Source organism: Erinaceus europaeus, chromosome 16, assembly GCF_950295315.1.
Source record: "Erinaceus europaeus chromosome 16, mEriEur2.1, whole genome shotgun sequence".
NCBI lineage: Eukaryota > Metazoa > Chordata > Mammalia > Eulipotyphla > Erinaceidae > Erinaceus > Erinaceus europaeus.
The window spans coordinates 7638263-7663930 of NC_080177.1; the positions used below are offsets into that span (position 1 = coordinate 7638263).

Genomic DNA, 25668 nt, shown 5'->3' on the forward strand with positions numbered 1-25668 from the left:
TAGGATGGATCATTTGTTGTGGGGAGGTTGCATTATGGGATATTCAGCAGTATCCCTGGTCTTTTCACCCCAGTTGTAGCAATAAGATATGCCTCCAGTGTTTCCTTCCTTCCTTCCTTCCTTCCTTCCTTCCTTCCTTCCTTCCTTCCTTCTTTCCTTCCTTCCTTTTTATTTCTTTGTTTTTTTCCCACCAGAGTTATCTCTGGAGCTCAGTGCCTACAGGACAAATCCATTGTTACCAATGGCCTTTTTTTTTTTTTACCATTTTCTTTTTCCTCCTCCTCCTCCTCCTCCTCCTTCTCTCTCTTTTTCTCCTTCTCCTTCTCCTCCTCCTCCTTCTTCTCCTTCTTTTGACAGGACAGAGAGAAATTGAGAAGGAGCAAGAGGAGTTGGGGAGAAAGAAAGACAGATACCTGCAGACCTGCCTCACTGCAGGTGGGGAGTACATAGGCCTCAAACCCTTGGGCATGGTGTTACGTGCACTTACCCTGGTGCGACACCACCCAGACCCCACCTCCAGAGTTTTCCACTGCACCCTGGGACCAAAATCACCCTAGATAGAAAAATACTGTTAGATGCAAAAGATGGCTCAGCAGGACAGCACCAGACTTGCAAGCATGCATTCCTAGGCCTGAGTCCCAGCACAACATATACCACAGCTGGTGGTGTTCTAGCTTCTCTCTGTCTCTCACTTAAAGATAAATCAGTGTCAGGCTAGATAAACAGCTCAGTCAGTGTGTGTGCTACTCTGCCATGTTCACAGCCTAGGCTCTTACCCAACCCCTATCACAGTGAAAGGTGATTCGGCATTGTGGTGTCTCTCTTCCCCTCTACCTTTGCCTATCCCTCTTGGTCTATCTGTCTGTCTCTCTCTTTCTCTCTGAAAAAGTCATCCTGGAACAATGAAGTCTTGGGTGGCAATAAATAAATAAATCTCTACAAAAAAATGTCTGAGCAATGAAAACAGAGGGTTTGGGGGGGGGGGCTTGGTGCACCCAGTGGAGCACACACAGTATCATGTGCAAGAACCGTGGTTCAAGCCCCCTGGTCGGCCCTCAGAGGCAGGGCTAGGAGTCTTAAGAGTGGTGAAGCAAGCTTGCAGGTGTCTCTCTGTCTTTCTCTGTCTCCTTATCTTTCCCCTCCCCTCGCCATTCCTCTCTGTCCTACCGAAAGAAAGAAAGAAAGAAAGAAAGAAAGAAAGAAAGAAAGAAAGAAAGAAAGAAAGAAAGAAAGGGCGGAATGAATGGAACAATGAATGAATTCCTCATACAAGCACTGAACTTGAGCATATAACCCTGGTGGTATATATATATAGAGAGAGAGAAGGAGGGAGGGAGAGAGAGAAAGAGAGAAAGAGGCAGTATTAGGTTGGTAAATAATATAATTCTATGTCTAGTGAATTTTACTGTTTGCTGCCAAGTGAAAGCTTGGGTGGTAGCCCGTGAGCCTTGTACAGGGAGACAGAAGAAACGGTTGTAGCTACAGGATCAGCGGAGCTTGCGGGAGGGGACGTAGCACCTGGGTACCGGCCTGGATGGCATCCTGGGGACAGTTCCGGAACATGTGCAGATGAGGACAATGCACTGAGCCATACTGAGTCTCAGCTGCCCATTCATGGTCAGTGGGTAGGAAAAGCAATTTCTTTTGGAACAGTTAAATTGCACGCCACCAAGGAGATGAATTATTGAATGGGCGCTGTTCCGCTAAACATATTTATCATCTGCCTTTGTCATCATCAGTCCTGTGGCGAACAAGGGAAGGCAGAAATTAGGAAACAGTTTTTGCAAAGAGCTTCAAATGTCACTTCCCTCCGGTGAATAGCCTCCCCGGTTTGAGGCGTTATTTCCTTTCTTGAGTGGTCTTTCTGCCTGGGGGAGACACAGTTTAATGGCACCATTGTTCAGAAAAATCAAAAGAGTCACCCCACTTTCTAAACAATCCCTCTGTCACTCTCTTTGACGGGAGGGTACAGAGGAAGCTTGGGTGAGAGTTTGAAGATGGAATGATAGTAGTGGCAGAGTGATGGCCACTGGGTGTTTGGTGTTCTCTGCTGTCATGACCGTAAGAATCCTGGTCGTCTAAGTCATCGTGTGGAAGTGGTGCTTCGGCTACGAGACTCCAGGAGTAAGCTGAGTCACCCTCTGAAGCCGCAGTGGCGGAGTTCTGTATACTCATGAGGCTGGCCAACTTACGTCCCTCCGGGTCCTCAGCCAGGTGACAGATCACTCTCTGGCAGAGACTATGTGACGATTTATCCCAGCTGGGAGATTGGAAGGAAATTATGGGAACTCAGGGTCTGGGGAGAAGAGACAAGTGCTGTCAAACAGCCATTACCCGGGCTGACGATGGTACAGGATCTGAAGGTCATGGTGAAGTTGGGTCAGTCAGATATTGTGGGAAAGGCAGCTGGCAGGGCATCACGTCCAACTGTCTTTTAATGAATCCTCCTTGTTGGTGGTCAATGTTAGCAGGATCTACAGAAGAGGCCAAAGTGTTCAAATGAGAGGAAGGGATAGGGGCCAGGTGGTGGCACACCTGGTTGAGTGCATATGTTGCAGTGCGCAAGGACCCAGGTTCAAGCCTCTGGACCCCACATGCAGGGGGAAAGCTTCACAAGTGGTGAAGTAGTGCTGCGGGTGTCTCTCTGTCTCTCTGTCCCTCTCTGTCACCCCCTTCCCTCTCAATTTCTGCTGTCTCTATCCAATAAGTAAATAAAGATAATTAAAAAAAAAGAAAAAGAAATGAAGGGCTAGAACTGAGCTGTTGAACACATATAATATTATTTAAATGAGAGAGAGACAGAGACAGTGAGACTAAAGCACCACGAAGCTCCAGGATACAGTCCATACAAGTCTTGTGTTGTAACACAATTAGATGTTCTAACATCTGGCCCTGCCTTTATTTTATATATTAGTATTGCCCTCCTTTTATTTTCCCCAGAGTACTGCTCAGCTCTGGCTTAAGATGTTGCTAGAGCTTAAACCTGGGACCTCTGAGCCTCTTGCATGGAGAGCTTTTTGTACAACCATCATGCTTTCTCTCCAACCCTTTGGCCTCCATGTTCAGGTCAAGTATTCTTGATAAGGACAGGGGTGACACTCACACTCATTGACAGGTTACTGTATCATCATCAACTCAAAGCAGACACATTAAATTTCATCTTTGTTCCTTAAGCTCAATGCCCATAAATATCAGACCATTAGGAGTCGGGCGGTAGCACAGCGGGTTAAGCGCATGTGGCACAGAGCACAGGGACCGGCATAAGGATCCCGGTTCAAGCCCCCCCAGCTCCCCACCTGCAGGGGAGTCACTTCACAAGTGGTGAAGCAGGTCTGCAGGTGTCTGTCTTTCTCTCCCCCTCTCTGTCTTCTCCTCCTCTCTCCATTTCTCTCTGTCCTATCCAACAACAACAATAATGACCACAACAAGGCTACAACAACAAGGGCAACAGAAGGGGGGAAACATCAGACCATTGCTGGGGAGTCAGCTCACTTGGGTAAGCGCACTGCTTTGCCATGTGTGCAACCTGGGTTGAAGCTCCACCGCCCACACTGAAGGAAGATTCGGTGCTGTTTTCTCTCTTTCTCTCTCTGCCCCTCCGTCTCTATAAACAGAATCTAACTATTATTTGATTGTATTTATCTCTCCTTTCCTAGACGACTTTAAACCTTTTTAAAAATATTTATTTTATTTGTTCCCTTTTGTTGCCCTTGTTGTTTTATTGCTGTCATTGTTGTTGGATAGGATAGAGAGAAATGGAGAGAGGAGGGGAAGACAGAGAGCGGGAGAGAAAGACAGACACCTGCAGACCTGCTTCACCGCCTGTGATAGGACTTCCCTGCAGGTGGGGAGCCGGGGATTGAACTGGGATTCTTGCACCAGGGTCCTTGCGCTTTGCACCACGTGCGTGCGCTTAATCCGCTGTGCTACAGCCCAACTCCCTAACCTCTGGGACTGGGCCTTAGTTGTCTGCACTACGAATCCACTACTCTTGATAGCCTTTTTTTTCCCCTTAATTTGTTGGATAGGACAGAGAGAAATCGAGAGAGGAGGGGAAGAGAGAGAGAAAGATAGACACCTGCAGACCTGACAACCCCATAGAAGTGACCCCCTCCGCGTGGGTGGGGAGCCAGGGACACAAACTGAGGTCCTTGCTCTCTGTATTACGTGCACTTAACCCGGTGTGCCACTGCCCGGCCCCTTGAAAATCTGAACTCTCTATAACACATCTATACTCTGAAAATGGCAGGATCAGTTGACACAGATGATATTGTTGTGATTCAGTGAGTTTTTTGGATGCACAAAAGTGGCAGCCATTTTAACTTGCTTAGAAGGTCTCAGGTGGAGCTAGAGCAGAGAGAAAGGTGACTAAACAACTCCAAGAAGAAAGGAGGGAGAAGAGAAAAATATAGACCCAGGAGCCGGTCAGGTGACTAGTAATTAAATCTTCATTATTCTTGGGAACAGAAGAGTAATAAAGCGATGAGACTGATCCGAAGAAAATATTTCAGTCTCTGAGGGAGAGAAATCTGGTACTTACACCTTCATCCATTGGAAAGGTCATGAGATATTTCTATGCAAACAATACATCTTGGTTTTTCTGACAATAGAAGAAATTGGGTGTGCAGGCCATACTAGGTAGGGGACCTGGGGTGAGTTTTTCAAAGCAGGCTAACAGGAAACTCAACTGAAGATCTCATAAACCTCCCAGTGACCCTGCATTGTCTTCATGACACCAGCTTGTGTGTCTGTCTGTTTGTTTGTTTGTTTAAAGGAAGTAACATGCTAAAATGCTACATCGAGGTGAAAGGACAATGTTTGTGTCTTGTTTACAAGTGGTGACAAAGGAAAGGATATGTTTCTGCTGCATAGCTTTTAAAAGCCTTCCCATTCGCTAGAGGAGATAATTCTAGAGCCCAGATGCAAGTGTCAGCTTGCAAGCCAGATATTTGCCTGATGTCCTTTGGATCTGGTGCCCACAAATGTCACTTGACATTGACTTGAAGTGAATCCTTATCGAGAAATGGAGTGGCCCTGTCACAGGAATTCAGACAGTTGAGGGACTATGGAGGTGTCCTAAAGGGTCAGGGATTAGCTGGGAGTCAGAAGCATGATTTCAGGAACTAGAGGGTCATTGGAGATCTTCAGAACCTCCCTTGAAAGTGGGTCAAGCTCTGAGGTCTATCGGTTGGGACTCAAAGAGCAGATACTACAGAGGTCTTGAGACCTGAGATTCAAAAAGTCCAAGACAGGACAGTGAAGACCCAGTTGAGAAACTTAGAAGGAGGGTTATACACTAAGCACTTTCCTTGAACTAACCTGCAGCAGTAACTTTGGGAAAAGAAGCCGATTATAGGGTACAAGTTCCTTCATCTAGAAAAAAAAAAGCCAGCAAAATTACTCTAGTAATGTTGTTTGCCCACTTCTCAGCAGCCCAGCTTTCTAGACAGAGTCTGGGCAATAACAGGAAGTCAGGACCTAGCCACAGAGCTAAACAGAGCAGCACCTAGAGAGGAAAAGAATTTTTGTTTCTTTATTTAGTTTATTTATTTTGTGTAGCTGGGGCCTTGCACATGCACCCCCAAGCTGAGCTACTTTTTCATGGAGATGGAGAGGAAGAGGGGGAGGGGGAGGGGGAGGGGAGGGGGAGGGGGAGAGAGAAAGAGAGAGAGAGAGAAGGAGAGAAAGAAGCATTAGATCTATCTCTAGTGCTGTGGCTCCTGCCATTTGGTGTTCAAATATGCCATGTGCACACCAAGGCATGTATCCCACCTAGTAAGCTATTCCTCTGGCTCCAGAATTTTCTTGAAAAATAAATACATGAATAAATGTTTTATTTTTCCATGTTAAGCAACATATAAACCCATCTTAACATTTTTCTAAAATAAAAATGAATAGGTAGCATTATAGTTCTACCACCTAAGCATTGCCAACTCTTCTAACACATTCTAGAACTTTCTTTGAAACAAGGGCTCCAAAGGACCAGGGTTGGCCTCAGAGAATGGCCTACACTTGGCAGTAGTCCTGTCAGCAGTCTGGTCCCCAGAGGACCAGGATGTCTCAGCACATTCTGAGTTTCTGTGATCCTACCTTGCTGCCTTCTGAGACCCATGGCTCCTCTATGTCCCAAGAGGACAAGAGGAGGAGAAAGAAAGAGAAAAGACAGTCCATCCGTCCTTCTGCACAGGAGAACTTAATTCCAGCTTCACCCTTGATTCTCCATCTACCCGGACTAGCCTCCGTGATGTCAGTACCTGCCCTGCGTGTGCTGTGGGAGCCCTCGGAAGTGAGAGGCATGTTTCACACCTTCCCTTTGCCTCCAAGAGAAACAAATCCCAATCAGTCCTCATCAGAGCAGCCCTGGCGTATGACTTAGGCAGTCATTCTCTGCATTCTCCGCAACAAGGAGAAATCACGGGTCCATTCAGATGTAATTCTGGAGCATAATAGTGAATTCTGCCTTCTTGTGCTTTGATTTATTCATTCATCCTCGTGCTTCTCAAGTAGTAGGCTTCAGCTCCTGTGCAGCCTGTGATCTTAGGTTGGGAATGAAGCTGGAATTGGGGGGGGGGTCCACACTGTTTAAAGTGAACTGGGGTGTTTTCATTAAACAGACTTTTTCTCAAACAGATTCTTTTTTTTTTTCAAAGCATTTATTTATTTCCTTTTGTTGCCCTTGTTGTTTTTATTGTTGTAGTTATTATTGTTATTGATGTCATTGTTGTTGGATAGGACAGAGAGAAATGAAAAGAGAAGGGGAAGACAGAGAGGGGGAGAGAAAGATAGACACCTGCAGACTCGCTTCACTACCTGTGAAGCGACTCCCCTGCAGGAAGGGAAGGGAAGGGAAGGGAAGGGAAGGGAAGGGAAGGGAAGGGAAGGGAAGGGAAGGGAAGGGAAGGGAAGGGAAGGGAAGGGAAGGGAAGGGAAAAGAAGGGAAGGGAAGGGAAGGGAAGGGAAGGGAAGGGAAGGGAAGGGAAGGAGAAATGGAAGGGAAGGGAAGGGAAGGGAAGGGAAGGGAAGGGAAGGGAAGGGAAGGGAAGGGAAGGGAAGGGAAAAGAAGGGAAGGGAAGGGAAGGGAAGGGAAGGGAAGGGAAGGGAAGGGAAGGGAAGGGAAGGGAAGGGAAGGGAAGGGAAGTGGAAGGGAAGGAGAAGGGAAGGGAAGGGAAGGGAAGGGAAGGGAAGGGAAGGGAAGGGAAAAGAAGGGAAAGGAAGGGAAGGGAAGGGAAGGGAAGGGAAGGGAAGGGAAGGGAAGGGAAGGGAAGGGAAGGGAAGGGAAGGGAAGGGAAGGGAAGGGAAGGGAAGGGAAGGGAAGGGAAAGGAAGGGAAGGGAAGGGAAGGGAAGGGAAGGGAAGGGAAGGGAAGGGAAGGGAAGGGAAGGGAAGGGAAGGGAAGGGAAGGGAAAAGAAGGGAAGGGAAGGGAAGGGAAGGGAAGGGAAGGGAAGGGAAGGGAAGGGAAGGGAAGGGAAGGGAAGGGGAGGGAAGGGAAGGGAAGGGAAGGGAAAAAAGAGGGTACGCATAGAGAGATAACCCATGTGTAACAGGGTGCCTGCAATGCCAGGCCTGTGTCCCAGGTTCCAGTCCCAGCACCACATGGGAGATACTATGGCGACAGAGGAATCTCTTGTGCTCTTGTGTCTCTCCTCTTTGTGTCTCTCTTTCGCTGACAGTGATTAAATGATGTAGAGCAATGACACTCATATGCCCAAGGAAGGGCTGGCAGGGGGAGGAGGAAGGAAATAAAGGAGGGAGGAAACTGGATCAGGGAAATTACTTGGCGGTATTGTGGCGCACTGACCAGCCTAAGGTTCCTGGTTCCAGTACTCCCCACCTGCAGGGGAGTCGCTTCCCAGTCTGTCTTTCTCTCCCCCTCTCTGTCTTCCCCACCTCTCTCCATTTCTCTCTGTCCTATCCAACAACAACGATATCAGTAACAACTATAATAATAACTACAACAATAAAACAACAATGACAACAAAAGGGAATGAATAAATAAATACCTTTAAAAATTACTTAAAAATAAATAAGGACATACAGAATAAAATGTAGAATTAAGTGACGCACTCACAAAGGGCACAGCCTCCACCACCATTGAATTTCAGAGCACCCCCATCACCTCAAGGAGAACGTTCTAGCCGCTAACAGTCATTGTCCACACAGCCCCTCCCCCATCCCTTTAGACCTAATAACGGCTCCCTTGTCCACTTTCTGTCTCTCTGGATGTGTCTACTCGAGACATTTCAGAGAAATTGAACCATGAAGCCTGTCGCCTTTAAGACTGGGTCCTCTCACTGAGTCTGCCTCTGAGGTTTAGCCATGTTGTTAAATGTGAGTATTTCATTTCCTCTTTATTGCATAGTAATATTCCCATGTTGGAACAGGCTGGGCTTTGTTTATCTATTCATCAGCTGATGGGCATTTGTGTTGTTTTGCCCTTTATTTCACTATTACAAACACTGCTGCTGTGATATTTATTTATTTATTTATTTATTTATTTATTTATTTATTTTGCTCAGTTCTGGCTTATGGTCGGTCGTGCGAGGCGGGGGGTGGGGGGGGATTGAACCTAGGACTTTGGATCCTCAAGCATGAGAGCCTCTTTGCATAATCATTATGCTATATGACCTCTCCCTACTCTGATATTTACATACACTTTGATGTATAGATTGGTGTTTGTAATTCTGAGCTCCACGCCTGGGAGTTGAATTATTGGGTTGCATAATGCTTCTGTGTTCAATATTTTGAGGAACTGCCAGATGATTTTTTTCACAGGTGGATATAGAAATTTAATCTTGCAGAAACATATGAGATTTCACTTTCTCCATATTTTATGGTCTGGGAGTTGGCTTAGTGGGGAGAGCTCAGGACTTCAACACATAAGGTTTCAGGTTTGATCTCTGGCACCATATATGCTATACTAGTGCTCGCTCTCTCCCTTTCTCTCTCTCTCTCTCTCTCTCTCTCTCTGTGTGTGTGTGTGTGTGTGTGTGTGTGTGTGTGTGCGTGTGTGTGCATGTGCGTTTCTCTGTTTCTTTCACTAAATAATGTTATACACATCTCTTCTGTTGAAAACAGTAAAACTCATTATTGTCTGTCATTTTGACTATAGCCAGCCCTGGTGAATATGCAGTAGCATTAATTATGGTTTTTATTTCCATAATTGCAAATGACATGTCTTTTCCTGTGCTTACTGTCCTTTCACCCATCTTTTTTTTTTTTGAAGAAGAATTATCTACTGAAATCCTCTGCCCATTTTTTTAACCAGATGGTTTGTCTCTGTGTTGTCAAGTTGGAAGGTCTTTAGATATTAGATACCCTGTACACAGTTTCTTAACCTGTTATATAACTTTCCGAAACATTTCTCTTATTCCGTGGATTCCTCTTTACTTTCTTGATTCTGTGCTTTGAAGCTCAACTGTTTGTGTTTTTTTTTTTAACTTTATTGAGCTTTGCTTCACCTGTTTTTTTACCTTGTCACTTGTGGTTTTGGTGTCAAGTCTACTTGCCTGATCACTTGTCACAATGTTGAGTTGCATTATCTTCTCTAAGATTTTCTGGGTTTCAGTTCGTAGAATTCTGTCTGTGCTCCACTGTGAGTTAATTGGTATGTGTTGTGAGGGAGACATCCTGCTTGATATTTCTGCATGCAAATACCAGTTTTCCCAAAACCATTTGCTGAAGACAAAAGCTGGCTTGGAATCTTTGCCTAAACTTTGTTTTTTCCCAGCAATAAAATCACGTCAAGGTAGCCCCAGTTCCTCCTTTCAGATAAGTTACTGTGTTCCAGGGAGAAATACTTGTAAGAAGAGGAGGAAAAAAGGAGGGAAGGGGAAAAGAAGGAGAAAAAAGAGGAGAGGCTCAAGAATATTCAATTCTTTCATGCACTCATCATCACTACTGCATTCTTACTAGGCGTTGGGGAGATAAGTATGAATAAAGACACAGCTGGGAGTCGGGCGGTACCACAGCGGTTTAAGCCAGGTAGCACCAAGCACAAGGACCCGAGTAAGGATCCCAGTTCGAGCCCCTAACTCCCCACCTGCATGGGAGTCACTTCACAGTCTTTCTCTCTCTCTCTCTGTCTTCCCCTCCTCTCTCCATTTCTCTCTGTCCTATCCTACAATGATGACATCAACAACAATAATAACCACAACAATAAAACAACAAGGGCAACAAAAGGGAATAAATAAATAAATATTAAAAATTTTTTTTTAAAAAAAGACACAGCTACACAACATCAAAAGAAGGTGAAGGAAACAAAAGTTGTCAGTTTATCATGAGACAAGCAGGCCCTCATGGATTCTGAGACCTGCATTTGTATCTTGTACTTGCTCAGCCTGGTCTTGGTCTCCCTGTTTACTTGCTTTGGTGAACTATATCTGGTCCTCAACTGCAGATACTGTTTCCTTTTAGAGGTCTTCACCAGGCTTGGTATATCCACACAATGAAGCATTACTCGGTTATTTAAAACTATGGGATCCTGCCTTCCATAGGCTGCAGCATGAATGGACCTTGAGGGTGTTCTTTTTTAAAACTGTATTTATTTTAATTAGATAAATAGATGATAGATAGATAGACAGACAGAAGATAGGCCAGAGCATTGCTCAACTCTGGCTTATGTTGGTGCTAGAGATTGAACTTGCTATCTCAGAACCCCAGGCAGATGTCCTTTGCATACCCATTATGTTAAACCCCAGCCTGAGGGCATTGTTAACTAAGTAAAGTAAGTAAGATGGGAAAAATAAAAGAGAGAAAAATACCAATTGACTCCATGCATATGTGGGACACACACACACACACACACACAAATTGAGCAAGCAAAATAAAGAAAACTCCTAAACTATAAGAACAAAGTAACAGCTACCAGAAGGGGAGGGGTTAGTGAACTGGATAAAAGGCGTCACTTAACATGGCGGTGGACCACAGTGTAGTATGTATAAATGTGAGAAGGACAAGAGGAGGAAGTAGAGAAGGAGGAGGAGGAGAAAGAGAAGGGGAGGAGAGGAAGGAGAAAGAGAAAAGCACTAGGACTTTCAGTTCAGGCACACTACACATGAAAACTATAAATCAATGTGGCATTGAGTTGTATAGGCCTCTGTCAAAGCACTTAGCAAAAGCACTAAGCACATGGGATTGGAACTAGCAGTCTGATCCCTTCACTAGCCTTTGAAGAAAGAACCATGTTTGCATGACGTCATATACCTGGTTAATTCTCAGGGCAGAAGATGACCTGGACATGTGTGTTGGACACATATGGATTTGAACCCTCAGTGCCAAATGGAGTTGCTCTTTGGAAACTTCTGGAATTAGCCTTGTGGGAATCTTCCAGATGATCTCTGAAAAACAGAGCAACAGAAATATAAGCAAGTGTGGTACATGTCTGTGACTGGTGGGCTGAACCCTATGCCCCATCTGTTCTGGGAACAGACTTTTACAACTGGGTGAGGGTACTGTGTAATGGTGTGGAGATATCTAAAGATTTCTCCAGAGAACTCTGACTTTGGCTTGGGAAGAAAGGCCTGAGCACTGAATCCAAGTCCAACAGGACCCAGATGTCTCAAGTCAGTGAAAACGTTTGTTGAAAGGATTTTTCTGTTAACTCTGACAACATGCTGATCTTTCATCCTTCCTGCTTCCTGTCAGAACCCACAACTGACTGATAGATTCCAGAAAGCACCAGTCTCAAAGGGGGGTGGGGGGAGGTGTTGGGGGAAGAAGCTTTGTTTTTGGACAAACGTCATAAAATTAATTCCCTGCATTCTAGGTGTCCCATTCATAATCAATTAGCTTAAAGTTTCTTGAGAGTTCATATGTGCTCTTACAGTTTGATTTGCTTAAACTAGGTGGCCCTTCAAAAGGGTGTGGTCCTGAGAAACCCTTGGCTTTCACAGCTCTGGTTTCTCTCTTTCCATGAGGCTAGCTTACATGAGATAGATGGAGCAACTATGGATGGAGCAACTGTGGGGTTCACAGGATATTTCTTGGGGCGAAACCCTTTTCTTAAGTGAAACAAGTAAAAAGTTTAAAATAATTACTATGAAAAAATAATAATATTTCTAAAGGCTCAGGGGATGGTCTCTTGGACCATGCCATCCACATGGAAGTTCAAGACTTTGAACTTCACTGAGGTGGAGTGGTTCACAGGTCATCAATCTGCTGAAGACCTGGCCTCACTCACAGATGGAGGGAGCTGGTTCTCTCATCTCCCTTAGACCTCAATTACAGAAGCTCTTCTCTGAATGACCCTGTTTTTCTCAGGGTTGATTTCCATGGGCAAGCCCACAATTTGGGTCAACTGGTGGCACAGCAATGCATGCATTTCTAACAGAAAGGCTTGAAACAGGACTGTATCTCCCAACTCCCTCTTCATCCCAGGCCACAATTAAGATTCCCTGGGGAATTGGACCCACTTTATCCTCTTCTCATTTTCAGACATGTCCAACAGTTACAACTCAGAGATTCTATGATGTAGACAAGACCTTGACTTTGAAAGCACAATGCCTGATTTCCCCCCCCCCCCAATGACTCTGATATTCACTAGCTAGGTGACCAGAGAGTCATGTCACCCTCTCTGAGCCTCAGAGTTTATTCTTGTTACTATTATTGTCCTGGTGAGTTTCCTGTGAGCCTACATGTGCCTTGAGTGACTTTCTATTGGATGACCTCACGGAGCTCCCGGATGTGTCATTACTATTAATACCCCTTTTATCAATGAGGAAAATGAGGCCTCAGGAAATTAACTTGCCCCTAGTCCTCTAGGGTAAGCAGAGAAGGTAGAATTGACGCCCTACCAAAATGACCTGAATGGCACATTCTTAGCCACGGGCAGGAGAAAGTCAGTTAAAATAACTGACCTGTCTTCAGCTCTGAATTTCTATAATTCTTCAACTCTCTCCATAAATCTTTAACTTTGCTATTCAGCGTCAGTGATTTATAAGGATTTTCATGAACTGGAATAGAAGTTGGCAAACTATACAAATCAGGTCCTGTGTTTATTGCATTAAAAAAATAATAATGTGGGAATACAACCACACTCCATTCTCTTCTGTTCATTCAGATAGAGACAGAGAGGGAGAGATACCGCAGCCCCCAGAGTTTCCCCGGGTGCCAAGGCACTCCCATGAGGTACCAGGGTTCAAACCTGGCTCATAAGTATAGCAAGGCACAGAGCCAACTCAGTGAGCTATCACACTGGCCTCAGTATTGTCTATGACTCATTTCATACTTCAATGACCAGGCTAAGTATTGAAAAGAATAGATCAGGTGTAAAACCAAAAAGTATTTGCTCTCTTGTTCTTCTCCAGAAAGATTATCTGAGCCCCGAGCTAGAATGTCAGATGCTAGATCTGGAATTATGAAAGTTAAGAGAATAAGTTCCCAGCACCTGCCCCCCTCCCAAGTATACAATGATGGGTCCTCAGTAGGTACTTGGCCCAAACACACACACACACACACACACACACACACACACACCTGGACCTGCTGTCCACATATGGTAAAGCAAATATTTACATTGTAAATTAGTTGACTTGTTTTTGATGGAGACCCTGTAAAGTAAATCAGCAAACATGCCTAGGATAGGCAGACTTCTATTTGCCTATTCTTTTGTGAATTACTTTGCAAAAGAAAAAATTCCCTAGTATTTTACACCTGTCAGTTAACTGTAAAATTTGCTTTTGTTTGTTTGTTTGTTTGTTTTTGCTCCGGAATATATTATTTAGGGATAGTTCAAACAGTGGCTGTGTGTCTCTAGTTGTATCCCAATTTCTTTTTTTTTTAATTTTTAAATCTTTATTTATTTATTGGATAGAGACAGCCAGAATTCGAGAGGGAAGGGGGTGATAGAGAAGGCGAGAGACAGCCTGCTTCACCAAAGCAAAGCTTTCCCCATGTAGGTGGGGACTGGTGGCTTGAACCTGGGTCCTTGGGTATTTCAATATGTGCACTCAACTAGGTATGCCACCACCCGGCCCCCTCAATTTCTTTTTTTGTTTGTTTGGTTTTTGCCTCCAGGACTGTTGCTGGGGCTCAGTGCCTGCACTATGAATCCACTGCTCCTGGAGGCTATTTTCTCCCCCTTTTGTTGCCCTTGTTGTTCATCATTATCGTTGTTGTTGTTATTGCTGTCGTTGTTGGATAGGACAGAGAAATTGAGAGAGGAGGAGAAGACAGAGAGATGGAGAGAAAGACAGACACCTGCAGACCTGCTTCACCTTTTGTCAGTCGAACCCCTGCAGATGGGGATCTGGGGGCTGGAACCAGGATCCTTACGCCTGTCCTGTGCTTTGCACCATATGAGCTTAACCGCTTAACCCGCTGTGCTACTGCCCGGCTCCCGTATCCCAATTTCATCGAGCTAATACAGTTAATTGGAGGTGGGAGTTATTCTCTGTAAGGGATTTTAAATTCCAGAGCAAACTTAGAAACATAATAGCTGTGACGGCTTCCTCCTCTTCTTCTCCTTCTCCTCCTCCTCCTCCTCCTTCTTTTCTCCTTCTCCTTCTCCTTCTCCTTCTCCTTCTTCTTCTTCTTCTTCTTCTCCTTCTTCTCCTTCTTCATTTTCTTCTTCTTCTTCTCCTTCTTCTTCTTCTTCTTCTTCTTCTTCTTCTTCTTCTTCTTCTTCTTCTTCTTCTTCTTCTTCTTCTTCTTCTTCTTCTTCTCCTTCTTCTCCTTCTTCTTCTTCTCCTTCTTCTCCTTCTTCATCTTCTTCTTATTCTTATTCTTATTCTTATTCTTATTCTTCTCTTTCTCCTCCTCCTTCTTCTTTCCTTCTTCCCCCAAAGTGCTTAGTCATTCATCTTAGCCATGAATTAATTAATTTTTTCTTATTATCTGGTACTTAGTCATCACATGTTGTCATTCTCATTATATCATTCTGCAAAACAACTGCACTTATCATTCATTCCACAGAACTGTGTGAGTTCACTGCTAGTTATGTGAGTGTACTTGGAAATTAATCTGATAGAAATAATATCTGACATTTAATACTAAGTTCTCTCAGCCTTAGAACTTCATGCAAACCTCTGGAGTCAGTCTAAGTGGCTTGATTCTTTTTGCCACTGATTCTTTTCACCACTGATTCTTTTATTCATTTTTTATAAATGTGTGCTGGTGAGGGGCTGGGTGGTGGTGCACCTGGTTGAGTGCACATGTTACAAGAAAGAACAGATGATTAGGGATGTCCCTGGTGTGGAAGGCATAATGGGGCATCCAGAAAGGGGGAGGGGCAGATGAAGGGCACCTGTGCACTGAATAGAAATGAGAGAGGCTGAATGTGGAGAGAAGAGAGGAGAGGAACGGAGAGGAGAGGAGAGGAGAGGAGAGGAGAGGAGAGGAGAGGAGAGGGGAGGGGAGATGAGAGGAGAGGACAGTACAGGACAGGACAGGACAGGACAGCAGGTGTAAGGGGCTCTGCCTCATGCTACAGAGTCAAATTTCACAGCAGAGGTCCTGAGGAGCCATGAACAGATAATAGCTGGATACTCTGTGAAAGGGGGAATTAGCTATTGGAATTACAACTCCACAAGCAGCGAGGAGGCAGGAGGGTCCCTCTGCTCTTGAACAAGCCCTCTTCTGTCTCTTGCTATTCCTTGTTACTAGAGCCACTCTCGTGCTCCAGAGCTTCCGTGAGAGGCTAGAGGGGACGTATGTTTTGCACTTGGTCACTGAATCTCCTTCTGCATGTCTCCAAGCTGTCCTGGTGTGAGCCTCTCCTTCCTCTCATGCACTATGCAGTTTTCCTTGCTGCCAGTTTCTAGAAGTAGAGATCAAACTATCCTTGCCTAGATGTTCATACATAAGTCACATGTTTGCCAGACCACCTTTCAAGTCTGCTGTGCCTTTAAGTTTTCAGTTAATTCTCTGAAGTATCTTTAGTAAGCCTGGTCCTCATAATTCTCACGTGAGAAGTGCAGAGCCTCACAAATGCAGATGTGCATTCCGCCAGAGGTTAAATTCCTGGCCCAAGGCCATGCCTTTAAAACTATGTATAGACCTGAGCCTTAGACAGACCCTATCTCTTCTATGTCAGATTGTTTTTAGGGAGTTACCTTCCAAAGCATGAGTTCATCCTTAAGGCTTTCTAGTCAACTTGCTCTTTTTCTTTTTTTTTGAATGATTGTAGATTTACAAAAAAAAGTTGCAAGGATAATGGAGAGATTCCATAGTTTTCCCAGTTCCACTGTTGTCAGTGATTTACTTAACTATGATTCACCCACCAAAATTCAGAATGTAATGTTATCTTGTTACTATGGTTTTTCCAGTTTTGTTTTTCTTTCTTGGTAGGATAGAGAGAAATTAAGAGAAAAGAGAGAGGGGCTGAGTGGTGATGCGCCTGGTTGAGCACAAAGGTTACAGTGCTCAAGGACCAGCTTTGAGTCCCGGATCCCCACCTGCAGGGAGAAAGTTTTGCAAGTGGTAAAGCAATGCTTCAGTTGTCTTTCTTTCTTCCTCTTTATCTCTTCCCTCTTGATTTCTGGATGTCTCTATGCAATAAATGAAGATAGTTTAAAAAAATTAAAGAGAGAGGAGGGGGGAGAAAGAGAGGCAGAGAGATAGAGACACTGGAAGTACTTGCTTCACTGCTTGTGAAGCTTTTCCTCCTGCAAGTGGGGATCAACCAGGGTTTTGAACTTGGGTCCTTTCACATGGTAATGTGTGTATTTAACCATATGTGTCACTGCCCAGCCCCTTGGTTTTACCAGTTTTGGCATGAATGCCTGTTCCTATTTCAGAATCCACCCTAAGACATTACATTCATCGCATCTGCATATCTACTGGATACAAAGCATCCTTACTTAAATTTCATAATTATGTAGAATTGTGGCCCATGGAAACTGACTTAGTCTGTAGAAGGGACTTAGAGCCTGGAAAAAAGAAGTGAAAGATTTCTGTAACAGGAAAAGATTTTTCTTTAAAAGTGGAAAAGGCCAGCCAGAACTTTGGGATGTAGACACAGGCTTCCATGCCTCATGTCTCCCAGACTGAAAGATTTTAACGAGGTCGAAAAGACCTGGGAGGGTGAGTCAAAATCTGACATGGTTCTATTTAATTGATGAGTGGCATTATGGGTAGTCTGGCTGGCTCTTCCCTCTTGTTAACAAATGTTGCTCATAAAAGACTTCAAACTCATGCAGATGTAGTCTGCTGAGCCCATGAGCGAGGCTTTGTCTGCTAGGGTCGTGGCTCATTGAAAGTCATTATTCAGTATACTTTGGACTTGAACTCCAAGTTTAACAGCAAAGTTACCAAGTACTTCTTAAGCATCCTTGAAGACTTTGATCTCCAGGCATATACTTTGGTGTGGTTTGGGGAAAGAAAAAAAAAAATCTTTGATCTGCAGCAGGAATGTAATTTGGGAAACTTTGGAAAACTCTTGCTTGACTCTCTCCTACCCATCTCTTTTCTCAAGCCCTCAAGCCTGAGCTGTTGTGCTCCAAAGCCTTTTCTAGTGTCCATGTTCTATGCTTGTGCTGCTGAGCCATGTCCAAATGTTCCCACTTTGCAGAAAAGATTATTTAGCCATATATGTCTACTTATATGCACAGACCCTCCAGTTTGAACTGTTCAGCAGTCTAGTCAACTATGATGTGTCTTTATGTTAGGCAAAACTTAGAGGAATGGAAAGAGCTAAGAAATTATTTGAGAAAGATTTTTTTTTTTTTGGCCATAGATGATGTTGATTGTCTTGGAGAAGAACAGTAAGGTTAGGACTCAGCTTCCACTTGGGCCAGCCAGAGACAAGTTCTAGTGTCACGAGGACAGTTAATCAACTTGACAAGTGGCCCATCCATGATGAATAAGGGTGAGGCATGAGTCTGCAATAAAATGCATGTAACCATCAAGGACCACAGTTCTCAGTGTGTGTGTGTGTGTGTGTGTGTGTGTGTGTGTGTGTGTGTGTGTGTGTGTGTGTGTGTTTATGATGATTATGATACCTAAACCCTTGATGCATCATGTAATAGTCAAAGACAGATCTGTTCTTTGCTGCCACTGCATCACCACCACCTTCTCACATCCAAGTTCTTTATTATCCACCAGGAACCAGTATATGAGCTACCTCTTCCATATAAGCCAAGAGATACCTATAGGAAGGTATAAGGATTAATTAACCCATTTAGTGTTCAAAAAGAAAAAAATTATCTGTAGCTCTAAGATGTATTCCTCACTCAAGTTGTATATGTAGGTGTCCAATTTGTCCTCAGTTAATAAAATTAACTTCAGCACATTGCTTGTGCTCAAGGCAGCTTTTCCTTGTGGTGATTGGCATGCAGATTGGCACTCAATCAATAGTGGTGCAGTAAATATTAATCAAAATGTAATCTCTGAAGCCAGCTCCAGAGCAGAGGACAGAACCTCCCTATTCCTAAGGAGTGAAGTCATGAATAGTGGGCAGGCCTAACCAGATGTCTGATTGAATTCTAATGCCATTGCTGTGAAGACTCCTTCATGGAGAGCATCCCCTTGGGCTAATCAACCATGATGTGCTTCCAGCAGTGGGCGAGAAGAGATAAGCACAGAAGAGATTCCAAGAGTTGCTTTTTCTTGACATAGCTGCAGATTCAGAATCCTGCAGTGAATCTGAGGTATGCTGCCTCCTCTCTCTGGGGTGTGGACAGAGGAGATGGAAACATGACACAAAACCAGTGGACCACAGGAGGATGACATTGGTGGCAAGGCCAGTCTTCTCCTTGGACCAGCATCACATGTGTAACTTTTGTGAATTTTATTATTTTCCAAGGAGAGAGAGAGAGGGATAGAAATCACTTCCTTTGTTCCCTTGACTTCTCCCCACCAAAGAGCATGGTGGTGGTGGTGGTGGGGAACAGTATCCTATAAGGAAACTTGGGAAAAGGGACAAGGACACCTGACATGTATTTAATATAATATGCAATGACAAGAAGATGAAGGAGGAGGAGGAGAATGATCCCTAGTAATTAAAAACTAAAAACTTTCAGTCACCTTTGGCTAGGGCTTAACAAACAGGAGGCTTATTACATCGAGTGTTATTTAGGTACATAAAAACTGTAGCAGCAAAATAGGCAAAGGGATAGAGGTGGGTTAGTCATGATAGTGAGAAGTCATAAGTTGGTTTTCCTTAATTATTATCAACAAGTTTGTTGGATAAGAGGGGCACAGTTCCCACCACCAGAGTTCTGCATCCCATCCCCTCCATTGGAAGCTTTCCTATTCTTTATCCTTTCTGGGAGTATGGACTAGGATTGTTCTGGGGTGCAGAAAGTGGGAGGTTTGGCTTCTGTAGTTGTTTATCTGCTGGACCTGGGCATTGACAGGTAGGTCCATACCCCCAGCCTGTTTCTGTCTTTCCTTAATGGGTTAAGTCCCTGGAGAGGTGAGGTTCCAGAACACATTGGTGAGGTCGTCTGCCCAGGGATGTCAGGTTGGCATCATGGCAGCAACTACAGCTTGGTGGCTGAAAAGCATTAAGCTATAAAGCAGAGCAAATTACATAATAATCAGAAACCTGAAGGTGAGAATAGAGCAGATGAGATTTGGGATCTCCATTTTGGAAAAAGCTAGGAAGAATATAAGACTATTGCAGATGAGAACTGGGGTCTTCATGTTGGAAGGATCTGGGAACTCTATTTTAGGTATATTTCAAGGGGCTTAAGACTTTACTGATTTTTGCCTGTGATGGACACCTGACATGCAGGTGGGCTAAAGATATTTTCTGGGGAGATGGTGTCAGAGTTGGAAATAAGACTAGAAAGCTGGATCAAGGAAGAGAATGGCTCCCAGATATGGGAAAAGTATAGAAATACCATTAATTATAAGTCCCATCGATTTGACCTGGGACCCATATTAAGTACAGGATCCTGTGTAACCTCTGCATCCATGAGTTTTTAAGCTGAGTTACCAACTCAGCTACACATGTTTAGGTCCCGGGGAGAAGGCGAACAGGCGAAGTGCAGCGAGAGCAAAGAAAGCAATTTCTACCAGACACTCATTTAAGTAACTTCCCATACACCCACAATCCCTTATGGGTTTGCCTAAGTCCATTGTATGCTCGTCAGGCAGACGTCAGCCATATGCTAATTACCTTCTTGTCCCAACATATCTCAACATGGTGAGGGAAAAGAGAAAAAAACTGAACAGTTTGGCAGAATCCATGGGATTGGGTGTGGACAGGTGTGAGCAAAAGGAAATGTCCAAAGAAAAATAAATAGATGGCTTGTCAGTCAACCCTTTAAATCATACAATAAAGGCTTTATTTCTGCCCCTGGGGTGGTAATATGAAAAGAACTTTAGGATGGTTTTGATCTGAGAGTCAGTTGAGAACATTGAAGCCTCATAACAGCTATGTATAGCCCTGATCATGAGTCTGCCCACAGGCTGGCCACTGCTGGCCACAAGAGCTGCCCACTTAGGGGACTCTGTCCACCAGTGAGAAATGGCCAGTGTCACCCCAAGTATTGGCTGAACCCAGGAATATAAAGTTGAGAAATGCCCCACTTTTTTATGTGAAAGTCATCTCTTTTGTACTTATACACAGGGACAGCTCAACCATCTATACTGTGGTCATACTGGGGTGGGAGGGCAGCTGTAGATCCAAGCTCTATACTAAGTAGATGCCCCTCTTGACATTGTGGTGGCCAGTAAAAAACCACCTTTAAAAATCATGGAACCAATTGACAACCTCCTCATCACTGAAGAAGACCTTTATACCAGTTACTCATCCAGGCACTTGACAGCACCTGAGTACCCAACCATGGTTGTGTTGGGTGCCTGCACTTGTATAAATGACTATCCCAGCCACAAGGAAGAGAGCCACTGTGTTGTGTTTCCAAAAGATGACATATGTTCTGAAGGACACAGCCATCAAAATACTGTGCACTAATGGAGGTATATAGTGGAACAAGTAGGCATGAATTTGATGGTAATGAACCTGAAATGACCATCTCACCCAGCATGCTCTCTGATCAGCTTTGTTATTTGAAGTGCACTGTGTGTGTCTCAGTGGAAATAATCAGGTTGCCAGCCTGTCCTGTGTTTGGCAATCCATGAAGTAAGTCAACTCTTTGCTTTGTGATTAGATAGCAAGGCATGAAGCTTTCCCTGACAACTCAACTCTTCTCTTCCTGAGTGTTTTTCCCTGGAAGTTGGCTGAATATCTGATTGAAAAGGTCTCCGGTGAAATGAACACATGAAAAAAGAAAGAGATTCTAATGCAAGGACACTGGAGTCTTTCTGTTTTCATCCCCGACACACTTGTGCTACAGCTGACTGAGTAGATTTGAAACTTGAGGACGAAGAACATTGGGATTGGAAGAGACCTAAAACTTCATCGGCTGTGTCAATGCCCTCCCCCACTGTAGTCACACAAGACAGCTTGGTCCATGGTTTCTCATCTATGACTCTTTTGATGATGGAGAGCTTGCTAAGCCCACAAAACGGTCAGACTTGGAAGGCACTGTAAGCTAATAAAACAGCTTTCAGTGCCTGTGTCTCCTCCATCATAAGGCTCACTCCCTTGTTCAAGTTCTCACTCTGTGTGTCAGACTCTGAGCTAAAAGTCCCAGGGTATGGCATACAGCAACCTATTTATTCTTCACAACAACCTCAAAGGAAGGTATAAGTACTCCCATTCTCTAATTAAATAAATAAAGCTCGGTTGGCCAAAGTGCTTCTTCAGTCTCCTCCCTAACATCTCTTGTCACAACTATGCAGCTTTCCTTTCTCCTGCTCTGACTCTCAGAAACAGCTCCTTCTCCTCCTGAAATAACAGTGGTTTGTTGCACTATATATCTTTCAGGTGTCAGTATCTGTCTGTTCATCACCATCTGCTTCTTTATATGGTGAATCATGTCTGCTTATAAACCAGGCAGCAGGTCTTTGTTGAATACCTCTTAAAGTTTAGGCATAGTGCTATTTAAGTAATAATGGTTTTTGTTCATAGATTCATTTCTTTTTTATAGATACTCCATTTTTTTATTTAATTTTATTTTTTAATATTTATTTATTCCCTTTGTTGCCCTTGTTGTTTTATTGTTGTAGTTATCATTGATGTCGTTATTGTTGGGTAGGACAGAGAGAAATGGAGAAAGGAGAAGACAGAGGGGGAGAGAAAGATAGACAACTGCAGACCTGCTTCACTGCTTATGAAGCGACTCCTCTGCAGGTAGGGAGCCAGGGCTCGAACCGGGATCCTTACCCTAGTCCTTGTGCTTCACGCCGCGTGCACTTAACCCACTGTGCTACCACCCGACTCCCCATAGATTAATTTCTATATGCCATCAATTGAAGAACTATGTGGGGTAGGTTAAGAGAAAACTTTTGATCTACAATAATGGGACAAAAGTAGGAATAAGACTAAGGGTCTAGGTCCAGAGAGTATAAATAAGGAATTTGTGTAAATTGTGTAAATAGGAATTTGAATTTGTGTAAATAGGAATTTGAAAGTTACCATGACAAGAATGAAAATATACTGCACAGATCTAAGGAACAAGGGGAAAAAAATGTTACCAACTCCTTCCCTGGTAGATAAAAATGAAAGGCAGAACAGTGTGAACTCACAATTCTTACAAATCCAGTGGTAAGCAAAAGGAGGTAGCTATATTCCTGAATTAAGAGGCCCTCTCATAGCACACTTATACAGAACATCAAGAGACTCACTCACCTGTAGTCACAGCAGAATTTTTTTTAATTGAGGAGGATTAATGGTCTACAGTATATACAGCTGATGCTATATATGTGTAAAACTTCTCTCACCCCCAGCCCAGGTCCTCCTCCACCATCATGCACCGGGACCTGAAAGCCACCCCGCCCCTGAGTCCTTTACTTTGATTCAGTTCATCAAACCCATCCAGGTTCTGCTTTGTGTTTTCCCTTCTGTTCTTATTTCTCAGATTCTGTCTGTGAGTCAGATCATCCTATATTCATGTTTTTCTTTCTGGATGCTGTCATTTAACATGATTCCTTCAAGCTCCATCCAAGGTGAGGTGAAGAAGGTGAATTCGCCAATTTTAATAGCTGAGCAGTATTCCACTGTGTATAAAGACCACAACTTGCTCAGCTACTCATCTGTTGTTGGACACCTGGGTTGCTTCCAGGTTTTGGCTGTTATAAATTGTGCTGTTATGAACATAGGTGTATACATATCTTTTTGGATGGGTGTACTTGATTCCTTAGGCTATATGACAGGAGAGAAATTGCAGGGTTTAGCCTTCTGAGGGTTGTCCAGACTGCTCTCCATAGGGATTGGACCAATTTTACACTCCCACCAACAGTTCGGAGGGTTTCTTCTCACCCCCCCCCCAAAAAAAACACAGGAGAATCTTTATATTCTATATATTCCTATTTACACACATTCAAATACCTACATTGTCCCTGGCCCAAAGGAACTTTATTTGTAGTTCTTACATTTGCAGCGTATACACATGACACATGCATGGATCCCAGACAATCGATGAGAAAAGTGTAGACACCAAGAGGTTCAGGGAAGCAAGCTATCACTGTGGGTGAAGGCTTGGAAGGGTTGTTTCTAGGAAGCCTTGACCTTTGGGAAGAACCATACTGAGCTCCCATGGCAAAGGGGATGGATGAAAGATGAGGCAGACTGAGTGTGGGCCATTCGATGTATGCCTTTCTCTGAAGCCATATTATGCCTCCATTGCATGTGTCTGGAGAGGACACTCACCCTTGGCACCAGATGGAATGTGAAACTGCAAGGCGTTCGTGAGCTCCAGCCAAGGAGCCATCAGCAATCCCATTACCAATGCTTACAGTGAGTCTCAGAAGACAGATTTGGCTCCAAGCAGCAACCACAGCTCTATTTTCATAAAGTAATTTCACTTGTTTGCCCCAGTTAATATTAATAAGCCCAGGGCTGCGTGTTTCTACTTTTCGGAGCACACAGATAATAGAATAATGGAACGTTGTGGTTGACATGGGCCTTGGAGAGCTTCTAGTTCAGCCTTCTCTTTTGACAGATGAGGAAATGGGTGCAAGGAGGTGAGGGACCAGGTGGCAGCTGGTCATTTCTATGGATTGGTTGTTATGACAGCCCCTTCTTCTTACATGGTCCATCTGATCTTTCTGCCTTACCCCTTGAGAACTAGAGTAGTGGGATAGGGGCCATCAGCATTAATACATGTGCATTTTCTCTTGAATTTCTCCGATCTCTATTCCCTCCCTTCAATATCAATAGCTCAACATCAGAAAAGATGCCCCCCTGCTTTGGATTGAGAAAAAGAGATGAAATAAAGCAAAGTCTATATTAAATTTCCAACCCCGTGATCCTTTAGAATGAACTCCAACAGGGGACAAAACTTAGTGTTTACTGGTGGTACTTGGTGCTCAGTAACTTTGAGTGTATTTTCTAGCACCGTTGGGCCTGAGCTTCACTGGACTGTTGGAATGACTAGGTGAATCAAGATGTACAGAGCACTCTACACAAGGCCTGGAGCTGAGATGCTCCCAACCTGCTCATTTTTCTTGCACTGTACTTTGCCTCTGTTCTCCCTGATAGATGACATGTACATCCACATGCTCCTCTAAGGGGCATGAATCACCCAGAACTCCACGCTGTCAGGATGCAGCCTGATGTAATGGTCTTTGGGTAGTTAGCTCTTTCCACTGAGTAAGTCAGCCTGCAGGGTCTCCTTTTTAGCTAGCCAAACATTCATTTTCACCTCCATGGAACCTTCTATTGGCCCAGGAACAAATTAATCACATTTCGACTGGTCCCAGGACAGTTCAGCTTCAAAGAGAAAAGAAAAAAAAAAAGGAAGGATGGCAACATGAAGGACATTGGCTATGTTGGCTGTCATCCCGTCCCCATTGGAACCATGAAAAATTATGGTCAATAAAATAACATTTTTCAAAATGTGGCAGTACCCTTCCATTCGTCTTGGGCAAATAAATGGATCTTGAAGAGACTAGTGGAGGGCAATTCATTCTTCAAGCACTAAATAACACATCATAAAGGGAATTGCATTACTAATTTATAATAGAGGCATTGTTTTGTCTCAACAGTCATTTTTCACAAGAGCTGGCGTTAATTTTCTTCTTCTTTTTAACCAGCTCAAAATATTAGCACATATACCACCCCCAGCATGCCACCAGTTCCTCTCCACCTCCTCTTCCAAATATAAAAATGATTCTGACTGGTTGGCATGGAGAATCCTCTGGCCATCTTTTTGTGATAATGAAAAGGGAATAAAGAACAAAGGCAACCCTGATTGAGACTGACTGTCTGCCAAATACTATACCCGACAGTTAAACTGCATGATTTCATTTGCTTTCCCTGGCAGCCCTAGAAAATAAATGCCATGATGTCAAAAAAAAAAAACACATGAGGAAACTGAGGCAAAGACTCCTTCTTGAATACCAGAAGCAACACCTGCCCTGCCCTGTGGGTGAGGTTGCAGGAAAATGGCTTTTCCTTAGGCAGTTTTGCTTACATCAGGATGCCTTTGAGTGTTGTTATTTTTATGCAGTGCGTTCACACACACACACGCACACATACACACACCTGTAATATATATATATATATGTATATATATATATATATATATATATATATATATATATATATATATATTACTGTACTAAGTATTGAAAGGCAGAGAAAATTAAGAGACGTACTTGTGAAGACCAACAGGAGACCAGGCAGTGGTGCAGCAGGTTAAGTGCTCCTAGAACAATGTA

The 25668-nt window shown here is 43.8% G+C and overlaps 1 protein-coding gene across 2 annotated transcripts in view; it reads left to right on the forward strand.

Annotated features, from left to right (window-relative positions):
* RORA (RAR related orphan receptor A) overlaps positions 1 to 25668 on the forward strand; it is a 933557-nt gene that overhangs the window by 371694 nt on the left and 536195 nt on the right. The window lies entirely within an intron of this gene.